Source organism: Ochotona curzoniae, unplaced genomic scaffold (genome assembly GCF_017591425.1).
Source record: "Ochotona curzoniae isolate NIBS_2020 unplaced genomic scaffold, NIBS_Ocur_1.0 scaffold_1852, whole genome shotgun sequence".
Taxonomy (NCBI): domain Eukaryota; kingdom Metazoa; phylum Chordata; class Mammalia; order Lagomorpha; family Ochotonidae; genus Ochotona; species Ochotona curzoniae.
The window spans coordinates 31779569-31801055 of NW_024467087.1; positions in this window are offsets into that span (position 1 = coordinate 31779569).

Below are 21487 nucleotides of genomic sequence, written 5' to 3' on the forward strand. Positions count from 1 at the left end.
GAAAAATTATGGCTAACTCTCTTTTATTTACTTATTTTGCTGATTCACTGAGAGGAGGAAAGACCAAGAGAAAGATCCCTCATCCCTGGTTTACTCCTGAAATGGCCGCAACAGCCAGAGCTGAGCCAGCCTGAAGCTGGGAGCCAGGAGCCTCTTTTGGGTCTCCCACACAGGTGCAGGGTTCCAAGGACTTGTATCATCTTCTTTCCCAGGCCATAAGCAGGGAGCTGGATTGGGGTGTAGAGTAGCCAGGACATGAACCTGTGCTCATATGGGATGTTGGCAATTACAGACAGAGGATTAGCCAATTGAACTGTAGCACTTACCCTTGCCCCATGGATGACTCTCAAGCCTACAAAGCTGATAAAACACATGAAATGAATCAATTCCTCAAAAGACACGGTCTTTCAAAACTCATAGAACTAAAACAGACCTATCCATGTAAGCAATTAATTCAAACTGCTAAAAAGCTTTCATCATTCAATTTCTCATTGGAAACAAATCAAATGTAACTCTCACATCCTTCATAACAGTTAATTTAAAAAGGATCACAAACCTAATGTAGAATGTAGATCTATAAAACTTGTAAAACTTAACTTGGAAAAATGTGGATGATCATGTGTAAGGTGACATTGGAGATACAACATGAAATTGCATAATCCATGAACGAAATCATTAATATGACAGATTTCATAGAAATTAAAAAACCTCTGTTCTGAAAAAAAAAAATGTCAAGAGAAAAACAAATCACACACAGTGAGAAAATACTTGGAAAAGGTATCTGATAAAGAATTGCTAACCAAAATGTACAAAACACTCTTACAACTCAGCCATATAGTGCCTGTATTCAGTGAAGTGACTTTGGACACCCACATACTATATCAGTGATTCAGATAGGAATCATGATTCCAGATTCCTCCTAATGCATACCCTGGGAGGCAAGAAATGATGATTCAAGTGGTTGGATCCTTACAGCCCATATAGGAAACTAGATATTATAGGGACTTGGGGAGTGAACAAGTTGATGGAAGATCCCTTTCTTTCTCTTGGTCTTTGGCTCTCTGCCTTCCATGTAAAATGATAATAAGCAAACATTTACCAAATCAACAGTAAGGTAAAGAACAGGGGCTAGTGTTGTGGTATAGCAAACTAAGCTTCCAGCTGTGATACCATCATCCCAGATGGGTATTGGTTCAAGTCCTGGTTGCCCCAATTCCAATCCAGTTCCCTGTACCAGGGAAAGCAGTGGAAGATGGTCTAAGTCTTTAGGCCCCTACACCCAGATGAAGTTCCAGGCTACCAACTTTGGCCTGGCTCAACCCCTACAATCATGGCCATTTGTGGAGTGAACCAGCAGAGGAAAACTCTCTCCTTCTCTGTCTCTCCCTCCTTCTATAACTCTGCCTTTCTAATAAATAAATATTTTTATAAAGAAAAAAAATGAGCAACTGGCTAAAAAAATGGGCAAAAGATCTCAATAGAAACCTTACCCAAAACTATGCAGATGGAAAATAAGCATATGAAAAGATGCTCAACATCATATCCCATTAGAGAATTGCAAATTAAAACACGGAGATTAAAATAACAATGAGCCATCTATTGGAATGGCTAAAGTCCAGAACACTGACAACACCAAATATTGGCAAGGATGTGGAGCAATGGGGACTCTCTTTCATAACTGGCAGAAATGCAAAACGATAGAGTCTCTTTGGAAGACAGTTTGATGATTTTCATAAACTGAAACATCTTATTACCATATCATCCAGCGATAATGCTTCTTGGTATTTACCCAAGTGACTTGAAAACTTCTGTCCACACAAAAACCTGCACCTGGATGCACAGAGCAGCTTTGTTCATAAATCGTCCGAATTGGGAAGCAACCAAGATTTCCTTCACTAGATGAATGGATAAACTGTGGCCCATTCAAATGATGGAATATTGTTGAGTGCTAAAAAGGAATAAGTTATCAAGCCCTGGTAACATATGAAGAAAACTTAAATGGGTATCATTAAGTGAAAGAAGCTTATCCAAAATGGCTGTATACTATCTACATGACATTTTGGAAAAGGCAAAACTATGGGGACAGTAAAAAGGTCGTTGGTTATCAGAGATTAGAAGAGTAGAATTGATGAACAGGTAGAGCATAGAGGTTTGTTTTGTTGTTGCTGTTGTTTCTTTTTGTTTTGCTTTGTATTTAAGGTAACACAACTCCATATGATCCTGTGAAGGATGTAGACAAACATTATAAATCATCATAATCCACAGCATAAATAAGGGGCCTTCAAAAAGTCTGTGAGGGAAAATGGAATTAAAATATAACTTAGTTATTTATGGCCCAAGTCCTCAGGCCCTTGCACTCTCTTGGGTGACTCAGAAGCTTCTGGCTCCTGGATCAGCTCAGCTCCAGCAATTGTGGCCCTTTAGGGAGTGAACCAGCAGATGGAAGATTTTCTCTCTCTCTATCACTCCACCTTTAAAGAAAAAAAAAAAAAAGTAAGGTAAATCTTTTTATAAAAAAGATAACAGTTTGATGTACAATATTTTGGCCTTCATGTACATAAGGAGTTTTCAACAAGTTCCTGAGAGTCTGCCTCATGAAAACACTATGCATGCGTTGGTAAAATCTTTACCAACAATGTAAACATCTGTTAATGTAATTTTGTGTACCATTTCAAACACCCTCATAAATACCAAGACTGAATCCTAATGTTAACTATCGATTTGGTGTTATAATGTGGGCCATTAGTTGTATTACTTGTTGTTACCATGCTGTTCCAGTGTTAGCATGTGAGATATTGATAGTCAGGGAGGCTATGCATGAGTGGGGTCCAGGTACGTATGGGGACTCTTGATAGTTCCTACTCAAATTTACTGTAGACAAAAAATTGCTCTAAAAAGTAAAGTTTATTAATTAAAACACAACACACACACCACATATAGAACATTAGGGCTGCAAATCCCTGAGAGATCTGTACACTGCTCTCATCCTGCAGGTGAAGCAGAAGAAGGGACTTGCCCACACAACAAACTTGCAAAAGAGCCTAGGCCAAAACCAGCTATCTTGCCTCTCTGCCCAAATTAGCTCACATTGCTGTGGAGCAAGGGTCAGGCCACTGTTTCTTAGCCAGTACACTGTGGGCACTTTTCTGAGGAGCTTGCAGGTTCCATTGTCTGTAAAGGGACAGAACATCTTAGCCCAGGGCATTCGGCCTTGCAGTACAAACTCTGTGATAAATAAGCCTCTGCTTCATGAAAGATCAGTGTTATTGCCAAACGCAGACCTTTCTTCTGGCTCAAGTCCTGTTGAACCTTCAAGACTAGGGGAAACCTAAGAGCAAGCACCAGGAACAAAACCTAAGTCTTTCTTTTAGTCCTGCTCTCAGACCTTCTAACAGTCAACAGATCCATTCATTTAGGTTCCATGTATTTGTTGTAAAAGCTCATCATTTGTTTTAAGGGAGACTTTTCTTTGCCTTGATTAATGCCATAGGTTCCCATGTATATTAAAATGTATCCCAATCCATAAGAATGTATTTGTTGGCATGTCCCAGCAAGCAACCAGTATGTGTCTGTCAGCACTGTCCCTTCCATGTGCCTTTGAGCAAGCCTCAGGGTCTTATTTGAACTAACAGAGGATGACACCAGATTACCCATGTCTGCGGAGAGCCCTAATTCATGGCATTGATAAGTTGGCCTTCATTGCTTCAGTCTTACACTGAAAATGCTTTCCTAAGTAACCCTTCAAACACAGATCTCCCTTCTGCAACTCAACCCTAGCCGCTGCCTCTGAGCTCTACCTGTCCTCTAAGCCCCACCTCCCACCACCACTCCATCTTCCTCTAGGTTTTCAGCGTCAGCTGTCTACTGATTTTAATGCTAAAACTGATCCACTTGTTTTTTTATTATTATCATAAAAGCTGCCATCTACCACTTCACCCTTTCCTCCTCCCCCTTTCCCTCCCCTGCCACTGCATTCTGCCTCTCTCTTTCCTTTTCGAGCCCAGACTCTTGCAGAAGAGCTTTCCTTCACTGGCTCCACTTGCTTGCTTCCCACTCAGTATGCAGTGCTTGTACTTTGCTTTCTATCCCCTGGACTTCTCTGAATCTGCTCAAATGCCCAAAGTCAATTCCAGACTCAGTGAACACTGTTCAGTTTCTAATGCTATAGCACTCCCTAGCCAGGCTGCAGTAAACATACTCACCCCTGGGCCCGGCGGCGTGGCCTAGCGGCTTAAGTTCTCACCTTGAACGCACCAGGATCCCATATGGGCGCCGGTTCTAATCCCAGCAGCTCCACTTCCCATCCAGCTCCCTGCCTGTGGCCTGGGAAAGCAGTCGAGGATGGCCCAATGCTTTGGGACCCTGCACCCGCGTGTGGGATGCCCGGAAGAAGTTCCTGGATCCTGGCTTCAGGTTGGCTTCGGATCGGCATAGTATCGGCCGTTGCGCTCACTTGGGGAGCGAATCATCGGATGGAAGATCTTCCTCTCTGTCTCTCCTCCTCTCTGTATATCTGACTTTGTAATAAAAAAAAAAAAAAATCTTTAAAAAAAAAAAAACTCACCCCAAAGCAACCTTCCCTCTCAGCCTCCTTGACCCTATCCATGTCGCTTTTAAAGATTCTTTTTTTTTTTTTTTTTTTTTTTGAAAAGCAGATGTACACTGAGAAGGAAAGACAAGAGAAAAAGATCTTCTGCCCGCTGGCTCACTCTCCAAAATGGCCCCAACGGCTGCAGCTGAAGTGATCTGAAGCCAGAAGCCAGGAGCTTCTTCTGCGTCTCCCACACGGGTATAGGGTCCCAAAATCTTGGGCCATCCTCCACTGTTCTCCCAGGCCACAAGCAGGAAGTTGGATGGGAAATGAAGCAGCCAGGACACAAACCTGTGCCTGTAAGTGATGCTGGCACTTAAAGAGGAATGGCTAGCCCATTGAGCCACTGTGCTGGACCTAACCTTATCCATTTCTTGTCTGCCCCCTGTGTCTATTACCATTCCTTTGCAGGTGCTTCCCTAATGTCATCCTTTCCTGCTCCACTTACACATTTGTAGTCCCTAGAACGCTGTTCTTTGATCTCTTCTCCTCTCACTCAAATCATACATGCTGCCACATTGGCTTCATCCCCTCGCATCCTTTCAGCCTCCACCTATGTTGTCGCTTCTAGGGCCAAAGCCTAGATCTCTTCACTGAACCCCAGACCGATATAAGCAATCACTGGGTGTGTCACATTTAACTCCTTTAATACTGAACTCAGGGGCTGGGAGTGTGGTGCAGTGGGTAAAGCTATCACCTGCAATGCCAGATCTCGAGTCCTGGCTGCTCTACTTCTGTTGCAGGGAATTCGGGAAGCCACCTTGTTTCTTGTCTCACAGGAAAGAATTTTCATGGGGACAACTCGAGTTTGCAAAGTACGATTCATTTAGGAAAGAAAGAAAGAGGTCTCCTGTATTAGTGACAATAAGGGGCTCCAAGGGAGGGAAGACCCGGGAACCAGTAGACTTAGTATCTTTTTTTAATTTTTAAAAATTAAATTTTTTTATGACGATTATATGGTTGATCAGGGTGGGAAGGATTGAAGTTTATGGAAAACTGGGTGAACTCATTGTTTCCAATGTTGCTATTTATTCTTGTTTCTGGGGAAGAGGAGAGGACATAGTTTTTTTTGTTTTTTTTTTTTTTTACACCATCTCAAAGGAATTTATTTTCTTCTTTTTTTTTTTATTGGAAAGTCATTTATACAGAGATGAGAAGAGACAAAGAGGAAGATCTTCCGTCCTGTGATTCACTCCACAAGTGGCTGCAATGGCCAGGGGTGAGCTGATTCAGAGCCAGGAGCCTCTTCCAGGTCTCCCATATGGGTACAGGGTCCCAAGGCTTTGGGTCACCCTTGACTGCTTTCCCAGGCCACAAGCAGGGAGCTGGATGGGAAGTGGGGCCGCCAAGATTAGAACTGACAGCCATTTGGGATCCTGAGGGAAGTTACTTTAAAGGGTAAAGGAGATAAGTAAAGGAAAGAAGAAAAAAACTTATTTACACTAGGCAGTGATGTCTACCACCTGGCCCAGAAATAAAAGAGTGAGCTGTGGGGCTTCCTTCTCCCATCCTGATAAGCTGAAAACTAAAATAAAGCGCTATTCCTCTGTTAGTGACCCAGACATGAGGTTGATTGTAGGCCTTGTCTCCTTGCTTTTGATATGGTAACAGCTCTGATTTTGTCCCTTTGTTTCCCCATCCCCAGAGGGATGCTTCAGGAAGGGTATGGAAATAGGAGGAAAACCCTGGTTTTATAATTTTACAGACCCCAAATCCTTACGCTTTCAATTCAGTTCCTTGCTAATACATCTGGGAAATTAACAGAAGGTGGTTCAAGTCCTTGGGCTTCTGTACCCATGTGGGAGATCTGGATGGGGTTCCTGGCTCCCAGCTTTAGCCTGGACCAGCCCTGGCAGTTGAAGCCATTTGGAGAGTAAAAAAGGGTATCTCTCTCTCTCTCCTTCCTTCCATCCATCCCTTTTTCTAAAGTAGCTCTGTTTTTAAACAAAAACAAAATAAATCTTTTATAGAAAGGAAAGCTTATTAAGCCCCTGTTATGTGCTGTCCCCTGCACACACACCAATTCTATAGAGTCCCTTCTGTTAGTTTCTGGTTTTTCTTTGTGTGTAAGTATGTTTTGTACAAAGAAACAGATGATTTATTTTAAAATTTCTTCTTTCTTAACACAAAATGATTCATGTGTTTTTGCATTTCACCTTTATTTTAATTAATTATACAGCCCAGAAAGCTTTCCCTCTCAGTTCATACAGCATTTTTCTTTCACAGCTGCATAGTACTCCATTCTGTGACTACCACTCTTGTATGTATGGACATTTAGGTGGTTTTTAATATTTACAATCGTAACACTGCTTTGAGTAACTTGAGCATGCACATTTCCATATTTGGAAGTTGTGGGTAATAAATTCCTAGAAATGAAACTGGTGATTCAAAAGATAAAAGCACACACAATTAGGGAGATAGTGTCACATTCCACTCCAAAGGGCTGTATTATCTTTCTTTTCCACCAGCAATGTAACAAAGTCACCCTTGGCTTTGGGGAATATATATATATATATATATAGTTCCCCTCAGAACACTACCCAGCTCCATTTCTTAGGTGACTCGTGATTGCCAGTGACTGATGCATGCCCCCGGGCCCCCCACATTGTACCTCAAGCATGAGCTCACAACCTTATCCTTTGAGCAGTCACATCTCCAGGACAGCAATAGACAAAACCAGGCCCTGCACTGCTGGAAATGCTCCTCTATCTTCGGCTTGTCAGGTTCTTTGTTGAAGGGAAACAATAAACCAATTAGTCTTTCTTCAAGTTCACAAGCCTGCAGGCAGATCAGAAGGTCCTTAAACAAGTGTCAATTAGCCTGAGAGACACAGGAGAAAGTACCAGGAAAGTTTAATACTTTTTCCAGGACCCAACAAGTACAAATTTGGTTTGTTCAAAGGTTCCTAATGAGAACAGGAATTCATCTTGTGAATAAATAAGCCATGTTATTGGGAAAAATAACAATAAAAATTATTTACTGGGCTTCAAGGTTCACACAGTGCTTTCACACACATATATTATCTCATTTGATCCTTGCAATAGACGCATCCACACTGAAACAATTACTTCATTGCCCAATTTTGGATGTTCCTTACCTAGTTCATGGACTTCAACTACGAAGTATCCACCCAGACATCAAGGGGTTAAGTCGAGCTGAACTCTAAACAACCTGAACTTATTAGAGACAGGAAGTGGTCAGGAAGCCCAGTGGGCCCCAGGCTCAAATTTCCCTGACCAAGTGCCTCCGATGAATTATGGTGGAAAACCCCCAACTGCACTGGATCCTCTCCCTTTAATTTAGGCATTTTTATAAACAGATTGCATCGCTCTCCAGAAATGAGGAAGGCTAATAATTTCCTTGGAAGGAGAGTTCCAAGCAGCCCTTGTGGCTTTGTGTGGACCTTCAAAAGCACTGCTGCAGACAGAGTCTGTGAAATTTTTTATACTTTGCCTATTAAATTTTCACTAGGGCTCCGCTGCCCTCATTAATATCATTAACGTACAGAAACGAGAGCCTGTCCAAGAGCTCTGAGACATCCCTGATCCTGGAGGGAGGGAAAGGGGGAGAAAGGAGCATCATGGGTATTCCTTAAGCTAAATTTCCCATCTGGCAGTACCCACTTGCTTGTATCGAAATGCCCAGAACCCGTAGTTTGACAGCAGCTCACTGGTCAGAACATCACTGCAAGTGGCCTTCTCCTAACAAGGGAATTCGCAGCTTCCAAATGTCCACTCACTTCTGCAAGCACATCAAGCCAGCACAAGTGTAAATGAGATGGTAGGATCATTCTCTCTCTTGGGTGGCCCCAGCTGGTGAGGACTTCTAGGGCAATCTGGGCAGCACAGGAGCTTGTAAGTCAGCACGTAGGAAAGCAGTTAGGAGCGTGGCATGTGGGATTTGAGAAACTCGAATCCAGATCCTGCTCTATCACTGGGTGATTGTGAGTTCTTGGGTAAGCTGTTTAATCTCTGAGCAGTGGTTTCGTCATCTGTAAAAGCTATGTTTACAGAGCTGGACCTAAGAATATCACTTTGGGGGAGCTGTTGCAGGTATTAAGCAAGAGAAGAAATGTAAACTGCTTAGCTGGGCATGTGTGCATAGCACCTATCAAACACTTAGCATACAGTAACTAAAAGTGACCTTGGAGAGCATTTACCTGATTCTGTCATCTTCTAAGTGGGAAATGGGCCTGGAGGAAGGATGCCCAACCCACTAACAGAAGAGCCAAGGTTAGAAGAGGTTTGCTGGTCTTTTTCCAATCCACCACGAAACTTCTCTTGCCTGAAGAACCATCCTAAAGCAGATGAGATGAATGGGGTGAGGCCTGGCTGGCTGGAGCCCATTGAGGAAGTGGCAATGCCAGACTAGCCAGTGCCGTGTAAGTGGGCAGAAATGCTTGCATGAAGCTGGGGCCTGTGCGATGGGGTATTTCCCTGTCTTAGGGTTATTTTTATGATCATCTGTACCCCATGCTGTCAGAAAGCCCTGATGGGAACTTGGTTTCATTTCTCCCCTAATTGGTCCTCAGACTAGCTCTCTTAAGGAGTGAATACTCTCAGTTTTGGACAGCATAGCATTCATTTCCCTTTGCCTTGGCCTGTGAGCAAGGCACCGCTCCCCTGGGCCTGGTGTGGGGTGGAGGCAGGAAGGAACTTCTCTCCGTAGCTCACTTCACGGAGGGAAGTTCTGTGGCTTTTACAAGGGCAAGCAAAGGGAGGGGTGGAGGAAGGGAAGCAAGAACTCTGCGGTTCCTGGGATTGGCTATCCACACAAGTGGTGTGTCAAAGAGCAGCCAATCCCAGGTGAGCTCAGACATTTGTGCCCCTCCCTCCTGACCACACGTGGCCCAGCATGAGGGTTTTGCTTGCTTGTTTGCTTGCTTGCTTGCTTGCTTGCTTTGAGATCCAGGGAACACTGGCAGGCCTGCTTAGCTTAGCACTTTGTTAGACCACAGAGACAGGAAAGATCTGCCCTGAAAGGACTTAGCACAAAGATGAGCACCAGTCAGACTGGACAGGATTGAGATAGCGAACTGAGGCTGATGCTGACTCCAACTGTCCGTTCAGAGTCATGTCTCTCCTTTTGCACGTTCTGCACCTGCATCAGCTTCCAAAACCCTGTATTTTCCATGATGGCCCAATGCGTTTGGCCTACTTGAACCCACCTAGTCATCTCTGACTTCACTCTTAAGACTCAATAGCACCAGCAAGCAGGATGACATTGGGCAAGTCACTCCCCTTATGTAGGCTTCAGTTTCCTCATCTGCAATATGAGCGCGTTGAATTTTCACTGAGAGCTCTACAACCACCACCCTAAGCCAGCTCACCATCAAAAACACCTGATTTGCCTCTCCACTTCCATCTTGCCTTTCCCATTACCAACACAGGAGTCATGGACTCTTAAAGACATCAATTATATTGCACCCCCTCCCTGCTTAAAATTCACCCATTTTAAGCGCAAGTTCCATACCTTGATCGACAAAATGTTTCTTTCTTTCTTTCTTTCTTTTTTTTTTTTTTTAAAGAAATCTTATTTATTTATTTGAAAGTCAGAGCTTACAGAGAGGAAGGGTGGGGTGAAGAGATCTTTCATCCTCTGGTTCACTTTCCAGGTGGCCACAATAGCTGAAGCTAGACCAGAGCAAAGCCAAGAAGCTAGGACTCAGATGTTTCTTCCAGGTCTCTCATGAGAATGCAGGGACCCAAGCACTGAGGACATCCCTTGCTATTTTCCCAGGCCAGAAGTAGGGAGCCAGATCAGAAGTGGAATAACTGGGACACAAACCGGCACACACATCAGATGCTGGCTTTGCAGGCAGTGTGTCTGTACCTGACACTGACCCCAACCCACAAGGCCTTCTGTGACCTGGTTCCTAGCTAGTCACCTCATCTCACCTCCTGCCTCTCACTCCTCAGCTCATCACCATCTTACTTCCTATGTTCCAGCCATACTTGCTTTCTTTCCTGCTCTATACACATTCCTACTAAACTGCCTTGAACTCCCATATAGCTGTAACTCCCACTTGCATCCTGTTTAGTTCATACTCATGATCTCAGCTCAAGGTCACTTGAGTCAATCCTTGTTGAGCAGCTCCCTTCTCTTCCATCAGGCTAAGTCAAGTTCTCCTGTAACAGTCACTGAACATTGACTTATTTTTCCTTCATGCTACCTAGTAGAACTACAGGGTTTTTTTTTTTTTTTTGTAGTTATGTTTAAAGATTTATTTTTATTGCAAAGTCAGATATACAGAAAGTAAGAGAGACAGAGAAGAAGATCTTCTGTCCAATGATTCACTCCCCAAGTGGCCACAATGGCTAAAGCTGAGCTGATCCGAAGCCAGGAGCCAGGAGCTTCTTCTGGGTCTCCCATGCGGGTGCAGGGTCCCAAGGCTTTGGGCTGTCCTTGACTGCTTTCCCAGGCCACAAACAGGGAGCTGGATGGAAAGTGTGGCTGCTGGAATTAGTACTGATGCCTGAATGGGATCCCGCTGCGTGCAGTATGAGGACTTTAGCAGCTAGGCAACCACACCTGGCCCTCTTTTTGTAATTATTTAATATCCATCTCCCTCACTAAACTATGAGCACTCCTGGTGAGGGAGAGGCAGTAACCGTGTCCATATTGTTCATAGGTTTGTCTTTAGCACCATGTGCAGCGTCTAATACATAAGGGAGTTCAATAAAAATTAGTTTAATGGGGGTCAATGTTGTGGCATAGCATGTAAAGCTACTACCTGAAGTGCTAGAAGCTTGTATGGACACTGGTTCAAGTCCCAGCTCCTCTACTTCCAATTCAACTCCATGCTAATAATCTGTGGAAAGCAGTGGAAGGTAGCACAAGTGTTTGAGCTTCTGCATCCATGTGGGAGACCTGGATGTAGCTTCTGGCTTCAACCAGGCCCAGTCCTGGCCATTGTAACCATCTGGGGAGTGAACCAGTAGAATGATGGAAGATCTTTCTGTCTCTCTGTCTCTCTGTGTCCTTCTTTGTTAACACTGACTTTCAAAAACTTAATAAATCATAAAAAAAAAAGATTTATGAGCCATCTGTGTGGCATAATAGGTTAAGTCTCTGCCTGAGGTGCCAGTTCAAGTCCTGGCTGCTTCACTTCTGATCCAGCTCCCTGCTAATGCCCTGAGAAAGCAGCAAATGGTTCAAGTCGTTGGACTCCAACAAATACTTAGAAACCCCAGATGAAGCTCCGGACCCCTGGCTTCAGATCAGCTACACTCTGGCCATTGCAGGTATTTGGGGAGTCAACCAGCAGATGAAAGATCTCTCTCTGTCTCTTTCTCTCTCTCAGTTTCTCCTCTTTGCTCTATAAATCTTCCTTTAAAATAAAAATAAACACATGTTTTAAAAAGAAATTTTAAAAGCCTCTTGGTTTACTTAAGGAATGAGTGAATAGAACTCGCTGGCAGTTTGAGTGGTCTACAGTACCAACTCCAGAGCTCTTTAGTCTGCCACAGCCTTGGCAGGTCACTATGCCCCCACATCTCTGAAGATGTCAAGCAGTGACTGACCCCTCTTCTAAGGCAAACTCAGAGCCCAAATCTACCCTTGAGAAAGACTTGGAATGCAGTCATTCCTAAAGCCAACATAGATGGCTTTGGTTTGTGTTATCGAGGCCTCCTGCTCTGTTCATGAGTGATTTGTTTTCTCCATGTGGGCATCTACTGTGTCATAAAAGTCATCAGTCTTCCCAGACTTGGTCTGGGTACTTCAAAAATTCACATGTAAACAACCAATCCCTATAGCAATCAGACTATGGTGAGTGCCCAGGAGGACAGAGGAAAGAGTGTTTAAGTACTGATTGTCCTGTGAAAATGTCATAGGGAAAGGATAGGGGTTGGGGGCAGAAGGTTGTGCAAAGGGGTAATCAGATTAGAGGCAGGGCAGGACCGTGCTTTTGGATGAGGAAAGGAGCATCAGAGAAGGGTGCTCACATGGAGGGGGTATTTCAAGGTGGACTCTGGCTGCCAGATGGTCACTAAAGACTGCATGTTGGCTGGCATGGCCCCAGGTGTCCCTGCTCCCTATCACCATCCTCCACCACAGCAGTGCCCATGTAACAGAGCAGTACTACCATCCAGGGAGCTTATGAGATACCCAGAATTTTACACCTTCCTCCTGCCAGGCCCTGACAGTTCTGCTATAAGACATCCAACTGGGGTTTATCTAGCCACGTGTTGAATAAGCCTGCTCTCCACATGGTTTGGAGACTGCTTAAAGGCTGCAAGGCAGATCGCTGCTGCAACAGGGAACTTCAGCAGAAGACCAGGCCTGCATTGGCTCCTGAGATTTTTGATAACATCATTGGTTCATGGAAGGGCTGGCTGGGCAGCAGGAGGGAGCAGCTTTGTCAGTGAGTGCCTGAGCCCAAATGAGGATGATGAGGGCTAACCACCTAAGAAAGTAGCTCTGGGTTCGTGACCAGAGTCCCCATAGCTTTGGTGGCCATCCATTCCCAAATACCCCACTTCTCTCACCAGTCAGGAATCTCCCGGGTGCTCAATTAGTTTCTGGAGTTGAAGGGAATGAACATGACAAGGATCTCCCTGGGTATGAACCCCAGGAAAGCAGAATTTCCAGGCCGCCCCATGCATCAAAACAGGCAGTACTTGCAGCATGGTATGCTGAGCTCTGGGGGCACAAGAAAGGGTAAAATAGAATATTCAGACAGGAGGTAGGGGTGCTTCATTCTTTGCTTCAACCATTCTTCCCCCACCCTCTTGGGCTGTACTAAACCTTGTCAAATCTGATGGCTCCACTGCTTGCTCATCTATGGAATTCAGGGTGCAGGGTGTCATCCTAAGACTTTCCCATAATTCTTGCACATTCCTTTCTGCAAACCAGCTTCATGCATTCAACCTGCTAGCGTTCAACTTCCACCCTTCTCTTCAGTTCCAGGGCTCTTGCCTTAGCACCAGAACTTGATGACTCACTACTGTGTCCACACTCAGCAAAGCATATTGCAACCAGATTGATTTGATGGCTTTTATTTTTAAACATTTTATTTAAGTATAACCTGTATACCATCCAATTCATCTATTTTATTTAAAATTTTTTTTTTAAAGATTTACTTATTTTTCTTGGAAAGGCAGATATACAGAGAGGAGACAGAGGGGAAGATCTTCCATCCAATGATTCACTCCCCAAGTGACTGCAATGGCCGGTGCTACACCAATCCGAAGCCAGGAGCCAGGAATCTCTTCCAGGTCTCACACACGGGTAGAGTCCCAAGGCTTTGGGCCATCCTTGACTGCTTTCCCAGGCCACAAGCAGGGAGCTGGATGGGAAGTGGGGTTGCCAGGATTAGAACCAGCACCTATATGGGATTCTGGCGTGTTCAAGGCGAGGACTTTAGCCGCTAGGCCACACTGCGCTAGGCCCAATTCACCCATTTTAAACATACAATCCAGCAATTGTCAGTATACTCCCAGAATGTCTAACTGTTGCTATATTTCATTTTTATTCCTTCTTAAATTCATCATAATGGTTTTCAGCTACTGTTTATTTATCTATTCTGGTACTCAACTGAAAGTACTCATGGCATTTTAAGCATATTTTTTTGTAAAACAGAATAGTTATACAGGCAACACAATGTACTCATACACAATGTGATCTTAAAACATTCTCATCACTCTTGTACCTATTACAAGTCACTCTTTTTTCCCAACCCTAGTGACAGGCAGCCACTAAGCTACTTTCTGTCTCTCTAAAGCTGCTTCCCTCCGCTCACCCCACACCGCACCCCGTGCATTTCCTATCAATAGAATCATGCAGTGGATGGTCGTTTGTCTTTGATTACCTCTCTTATTGCAGAAGTCCACTCAGTTGCAAGCCCTTGAAGAACTGCCCATCATTCACCATCCAACCATACCATGCTCTTGAACTTTCTAACACAAATCCTGTACTATTTCTTTTCGGGGGGATGGATAGATGGATGGATGGATGGATGGACTGGAAAGTCAGATTTACAGAGAGAAGGACATACAGAAAGAAAGATCTTCCATTCACTGATTCACAACGCAGGTGGCTTCAATGGCTGGAGCTGAGCCAATCCGAAGCCAGGAGCTTCTTCCAGGTCTTCCATGTGGGAGTAGGGTCCCAAGGCTTTAAGCTGTTCTTACTGCTTTCCCAGGCCATAAGCAGGGAGGTGGAAGGGAAGTGGAACAGCTGGGACATGAACCAGTGCCTATATGGGATTCTGGTGCATGTAAGGCAGGGACTTTGGCCACTAGGCTGCCATGTCAGGCCCTCATGTACTACTTCTTGCCTGCATGAATTTGTACCTGCAATTCCCCTGACTAGAATGTCTACCCTACTCCCGAAGCAATGTTTCCATGTCTTCAACTACCCACTTATCAGAATCTGCTGGCCACTTCCACTTCTGTAAGCACTATGCATTTGAATATGCTGTATTCATTGCAAGTGTTATGACACATTCCAGCTTGACCATGAGTTCCCTGAAGGGCAAAGATGCTGGCCTTTCACTTCTGGAATACTGAGATTTGAACAGATCCTGGAACTGCCCTTAAGCTCAGTTTTATGATGGAGAAATCAAGTCATTCATCACTTATTACATTCTCTGAGGTCCTACTGTGGGATGGTGGGAGAAGGGAGAAAACAAAAAGGCAGAGGCATGGTACAAACTCATGGTTTGTGTCCCAGCTGCTCCAATTACTCTCTAGCTCCCTACTTGTGGCCTAGGAAAGCAGAAAAAAAATGGCTCAAAACCTTGGGTCCCTGCACCCACATGGGAGACCCAGAAGAAGCTCCCGGATCCTGGCTTCAGATCAGCTCAACTTTACCTGTTGTAGCCATATGGGGAGCAAACCAGCAGATGGAAGATATGTCTTTCTGTCTCTCCTCTCTGTGAATCTGTCTTTCCACTATAGATAAATAAAAACATTTTTTCAACTTTTAAAAGATTTATTTATTTGAAAATCATAGGCAGAGAGGGGGAGAGAGATATTCCATCTGCTGGTTTTGTGCCCAAATGGCTAGGGTTGGACCAGCGTTTGGGCCAGGCTAAAGCCAGGAGCCAGGAGTTTAATTCTGGTCTCCCTTGTGGGTACAGTAGCCAAAGTACTTGAGCCAGCCTGTGCTGCTTTCCCAGGCTGTTAGCAGGAAGCTGGTTCAGAAGTGAAACAGCTTGGTCTCAAACTGGTACCCATATAGGATGCTCATGCTTCAGGCAGCAGCTTAATGTGCTATACAACAGGGCTGGCTCTGACTTCAAATAAAAATTTTGTGACCTGATGGCTACCATGGTAAATGGAGAAGGGCGGAGTTTGTCTCCAACCAGACCCGAAATGGATGGCAGAATTCTGGTGGGCTCCTCAGGCTGTGAAACCACTGTTGCACCAATGAGGGGCACAGACCCACATCCCCCCACCACATAAGGGCCGAGGCGACTCCCATTTCGGCTTCTGTGTTAAGGAGAGTTTAAAAAGTCCCTTCCCTGTCTCTTCCACGCTCCTCTTGCCTCTGCAGCCCACTCCTTTTTGCTTCATGAGGAAGGGAAGCTGGTGACCGTGGTTCCCTGAAATAAAGGCCACCTAAATTCTTTTCATGTATTTGACTGAACGATTGTTTTCCTGGTGGTTGGTGAATCTAACATTTTGGGGAGCGGCGAATCTAACATGACCAAAAAGAAAAAAACAACTTCTCATTGCATTCTTCCTCACAAATGTGAAGTCTCCTATAATTCTCCATGGATCAACCAATTGCAAGGCGAAACATTACATAAATCAAACGTTAGGCAGAATAGTTGCGAGTGGGAGGTTGTGCCAAGAGCCAAGAAAAAGCAGGGAGTATTAAGGCACTTAGAGAAAGCAACATAGAGGAGGAGCTTGAGGGTGGAGTGGGGCCAGAGGACTGGAACAGGAGTGGGAAATGCACAGAAGGTGTTTGGATGTAAGTGGAAGAATGGCCTAAGTGACATCTTGGAGCAAAGCAGGGGATGATTTGTGAGACAGAGAACATGAGATTGAGAAATTAGTTTAGAAACTGAATGACTTCATTCAAGAGAGACAACAAGGGCTTAATGCTCTATCAGCAGGGATGGATATGTGGCTGGAGTCAGCTCTCTGGGTTGAAAGATTACACACAATGGGGCTGGTGTGATGGTTCAATTGGTTAATCCTCCACCTTCAAGCAGAGGCATCCCATATGGTCACTTGTTTTTAATCCCAGTTGCACTGCTTCCCCCTCCAGCTCTCTGCTTATGGCCTGAGGAAGCAGCACAGTCCAAGTCTTTCAAACCCTGCACCCACATGAGAGACCCGGACGAAGCTCCTGGCTTCAGATCAGCTTAGCTCCAGCCATTGCAGCCGTTTTGAAAGCAAACCAGTGGATGGAGGAACTTGGCCTCTCCTTCTCTCTGTAAATTTGCTTTTCCCATAAAAATACATAATTCTCTGAAAAACTAGTCAACTAAAAAAGAAAGACTATAAGTACAGATGCAATGCAAGGGACCTACTTCGAGCTACAAATGGCTTGGTATGTTTCTGAGATTTAGATGTCCTGGGGCATCCCTGATTTATATCTGGCCTTTCTGCATTAGCGGATATCAAAGTTGGGCCAAACTGTAGAAGTGATCACCCTGGGTCCCCAGGGGAAACAGGAAGCCACTGAATGGGGAGACTTCAGGCCATTGGGTATGTCTTTTAGAAAGAGGGCTCAGGTAGTGATGAGGAGAATGGCTTTCTGGGGGAGAACAAGGCTGGAGGCCGTGGCAATGATTAAGGATACCTCAGAGGATGGGGGCCTGAGTCTGAGCCGATAGGGTAGACCAAGAGAGAAGGGTTCTAGCTCAAGTTGAATGAATTTACTTTAATGACAAGTATGCCTAAGGAGCGAGGGGTCGGTTCCTTTGCAGGGAGGGAAGGCTCCGAGGAGGGGCTGGGTTGAGCATCTGTGATTTTCCTTCCTACCTGTGCTGCCTCAGGAAGGGAGGTGAGGCTTGGCTGCAAGAGCCTGAACAGCTGTCATACACAGTGACAAGCCTTCTCAAGCTTTCTCTTGGCTAGTGAGTCCCGCACATTTGCCTTTCCTCTAGATGCCAGTGCCAGTCCAGAGCACATAGTGTTCTCCCAAGCAGAGGCAAGCCTTTTGGGCTGGTTAAATCACTGTCCCTGGCCAGAAGGGCCTGCCTGCTAGGGCAGAGATCAACAGATCAACAACACCAGAGGACACCCCAAAGGACCTCCTGTGAAAACATGTACAGAAAGATGCACATAGGAGAAAACAACAGGTGTCAAGAAGTAGTGCTAGCCTTTTCTGGGATCACTTTCAATACAGCTAGTGAAATGAGATTATGCATGTGTAGTATTTAGCCTGATGTCTGGTAATTAACAAGTATTCAATAGATGTTAGTTATTCTAATATGATGTTATAGATTATAGCCATTACCATTATTCTGCTTCGAATTCATGCTCAATACCTCTTGGTGCCCCCCAGCCTCCATCAGATGATTTGGCTCAAGGTAACAGCTCAGAATCACCACACCCCTCGTTCATGTCACCACTGCCAGGCCATAGAGGCCTCCCCAAGGATCTTTCTCTGGATCTCAGAGATTCAGTCTCCACGTTATAGATGTTAGTGCTCCCGGAGCCTCACAACCTCATTGAGAGCCACTTCCCTCTTTGCCTCAACCTTTTGCCTTTTCTCACTTCACACTGTTGCTGAAGAAGAAGCCAGAGGCCAAGGGCAGAGAGTAGATAGAGGCAAAGAGCAAGCTGGCTAGGCCAGGCGGGGAGGGCTAGCTCTCATCTGTCAGCACTGTTTCCACATGGGGTGGCACCTGCCTAGGGACTGTGCTTTGCAAGAAACACCCAAGGCTATAGCCCTCTGTGGATGGCCTGGCCCAAGGGCTGCAGCCTCCTCCCCTGCAGACGGTGCGAGTTCTTGCGTGGAAGCAAGGGATAGGAACTCAGAGGGTACAGAAGATCATCTCCTACATGGTTTGCTGGCAGCCCCACTGTATCCCAGCTCAGAGCTGCGATCCCAATAGCTCTCTTACAGGCTCCCGTGTGCCAAAGTCAAGGAGCAAAGCTAGCTTTGAGAAAAGAATGGGGCAAGGGGTGGGTGGGAGTGGTCCTGGAGATGACGGACTCCCCAGAGCATACCATCAGCCCTTACTTGGCCCTTTCTGGCCTAAGGAGTTTTCAGGAGCCCACACCCTACCATGGTTGGGAGGGGGAAAGCTGTCCCTGGTGTTAAATCAATTAGAAAAGCCTGAGCAATCAAGCCCTAGATTTAGCACTGGCTTCCTTTCCCAGTTTTGACTGCACCTTCTAGGGAGAATCTCATTAACTCCTCTTCAATCTCTAGGAAGAGACAAGCAAGCAGTTGAAACCAAGAGGACAGGAATTGCTGCGCTGAATCACTGGCTTTTCAGAGAAAACAGGTAGAGGCTAGGGAGGGGTGAAATAGAGCTGTTGTGCCTCAAACATCTGGGAAATGCTTTCAGTCCTTGAAAAGCAAGGGTAGCTATGGGGCCTTTCCATTGGCCTTGCCCTGCCATCTCCCTCCCACTCGGAACGAAATGTTCTGTCTTTTTGTGGTTACAACCTCTTTTCACTTGGAATGACTTGCCTCTGTCTGGACCTTGATCAGGCTGCCGCTCTTAGACGCTCTCACGCAATAATGAATTACCCAGTTAGCCTTGGTACAAGAACTCCTCCCCCGCCCCCGCCCATTTTCTTCCCCTCCCCTCCGTCCTCCTCATCCCACCCGAAAAGCCACTGTGGTTGGCTCCTCTGCGGCTTCAGCATCGCTTGCCTGCGGCTCCCCCGCCCTGATGACAGGCAACACATGTCCCTCCACGCGGCCGGCTGCCGGCTGGCTGGGGAAGCGGGGAGGGCCTGTGGGCCTCCATGTGGCTGCCAGACGAGGGCGGGGCAGGACGCTTTGCCCTGCCTGGGGCTCTAACCAGTTGAGTTCCAGGTGACTGGAGTGGGGACAAGAGGCACTGGGGAGGATGAGTGTTCTTTCGATTTGCCCTTACTCAAGGTACCCAATTTCTACTAACCAAAACTTAGGGACAGGTTAAGAGAGGAAATATTTGGCAGAAAAGTTTCCAAGCTGGAGTGGGATGAGGCAGTGGGCAAGCGAACAGGTGGCCAGGCTGCCAGGGCTGAGCATCCTGGAACAGCCTTGGAAGCCAAACTTAGGAGTTTGGCAAAGAGAAGGTGGTCAAATGCCTCTGAGCCCCACTCCAATCAATACACCCGTCCCCAGGGACAGTGGACCATTGCCAAAGGGTAAGACGGTGGTTCTCAAACCTGGCCACAAATGAGAACCACCCAGGGAGCTTTTTATGGATCTGACAGTCAGGCCTCGCTTCAGAGCAATGAGCTCAGATTCCCTGTACAGGGTGGGAGTCAGGCAGCAGTTCTGTCAACTGCCCACGTGGCTATAATGTGCAGCCAGGGTTGAAACGCAGCCCTGTGAGAACTTGCTGCTCCAGGGGCCCAGCAGAGCTGACCACACCTGGGAGCTTGTCAGAAAAGCAGAAATTTGAGCTTGAGCCCCCCCACCCACAGTCCACTGTATTTTTAAAATCACAGCTTTTGTTAAGATATCACAGGACAGAACATTTTTTCTTTTAAAGCATACTGATTCTACAGTTCATAATATAGTCCCAATTGGCACAACTGCCACCTCTGACTCCTTCTCTCCTTCTATTTTCATCACTCCAAAAACAGACCCCACGCACTTGTTCAGTCACTCCCCACAGCCACGGGTGACCAGGACTGTGCTGTCTCTGTACTGGTTGCTGGTGTTGAAGGTCAGCAGCCGGGGAAGCACCACAGGAGAGACCTTTGAAAGTACACAGCCCTTGCTCCCGCAGCCATTGGCATGTGGGCACACAAGGCTCTAGACTTGCTAGATTTTCAACTTTTTCTCGAGAAGCCAAACAAAACATGGCGTTTGATGTGAGATCTTCCACTTTTTAAAAGCTTGGCAGCCAGTTCAACTTTGGGGAAAACACCATGCAAGCCAAAACAGGATTGGCCTGAGGGCTGAATTCAGCTATTAGCTGCCAGGCTGCAACTTCTGATGGTCACTGGATTCTTACCCACGCCCGCCACAGTCCTTCCTCTTCCAGCTGTGGTCTCTTTCTCCTTGGGCCAGTTTCTATGAATGAGAGAGGAAACAGCTGCTTTCAGTAGACTACCCATAAACAAAGCCTCTCTCGTATCTTATTCCTTCTTTCTCCAAACAGCCCTCTGCTTATTGAGAACCTGTCGTGTTAGTTACGAAGGTACTTCAAAAAGTTCATGGAAAATGAAATAAGAGAAGCATTTGTTTGGGTGTAAAAAAAAATCTGGGGGCAGGTGGGGTGGTGTTGAGGTGCAGTGGGTAAAGCTGGCTCCTGTGACATCTCATATTGGGGTGCTAATTGGAGTCCCAGTGCCCTGCTTCTGATCCAGCTCTTGCTACTGTGTCTAGGGAGAGAGCAGAAGGTGATGACCCAAGAAATTGGCTCCCTGGCACTCACATGAGACCCTAAGATGGGGTTCTGGACTGCTGGCTCTAGCTTGGCCCAAGCCTGGCTATTGTGGGTATTTTGAGGAGTGAAGCAATGAATGAGATATGGGAAATCTCTCTCCCCGCCCACTTCTTTCAAATAAAAAAGTTGAGATGCACACATATGAAGCACCTTCAAAAGTTCATGAAATGTGCATGTTACACAAAAGATTAGGTATGGATTTCAAAATTTAAACTTACTGTTCCATTCTATTTTTCATAAAATTTTTAAAGTAGATTGTTTGAATCACGTGAGGCTTTACAAAAAAAAAAGTGTTACAGCAGATACTCTTTACTGCAGTTTTAAAGACAAGGAAGCTGGGTTTCAGAGAGGCAAAGTGACTTTCCTGGTGT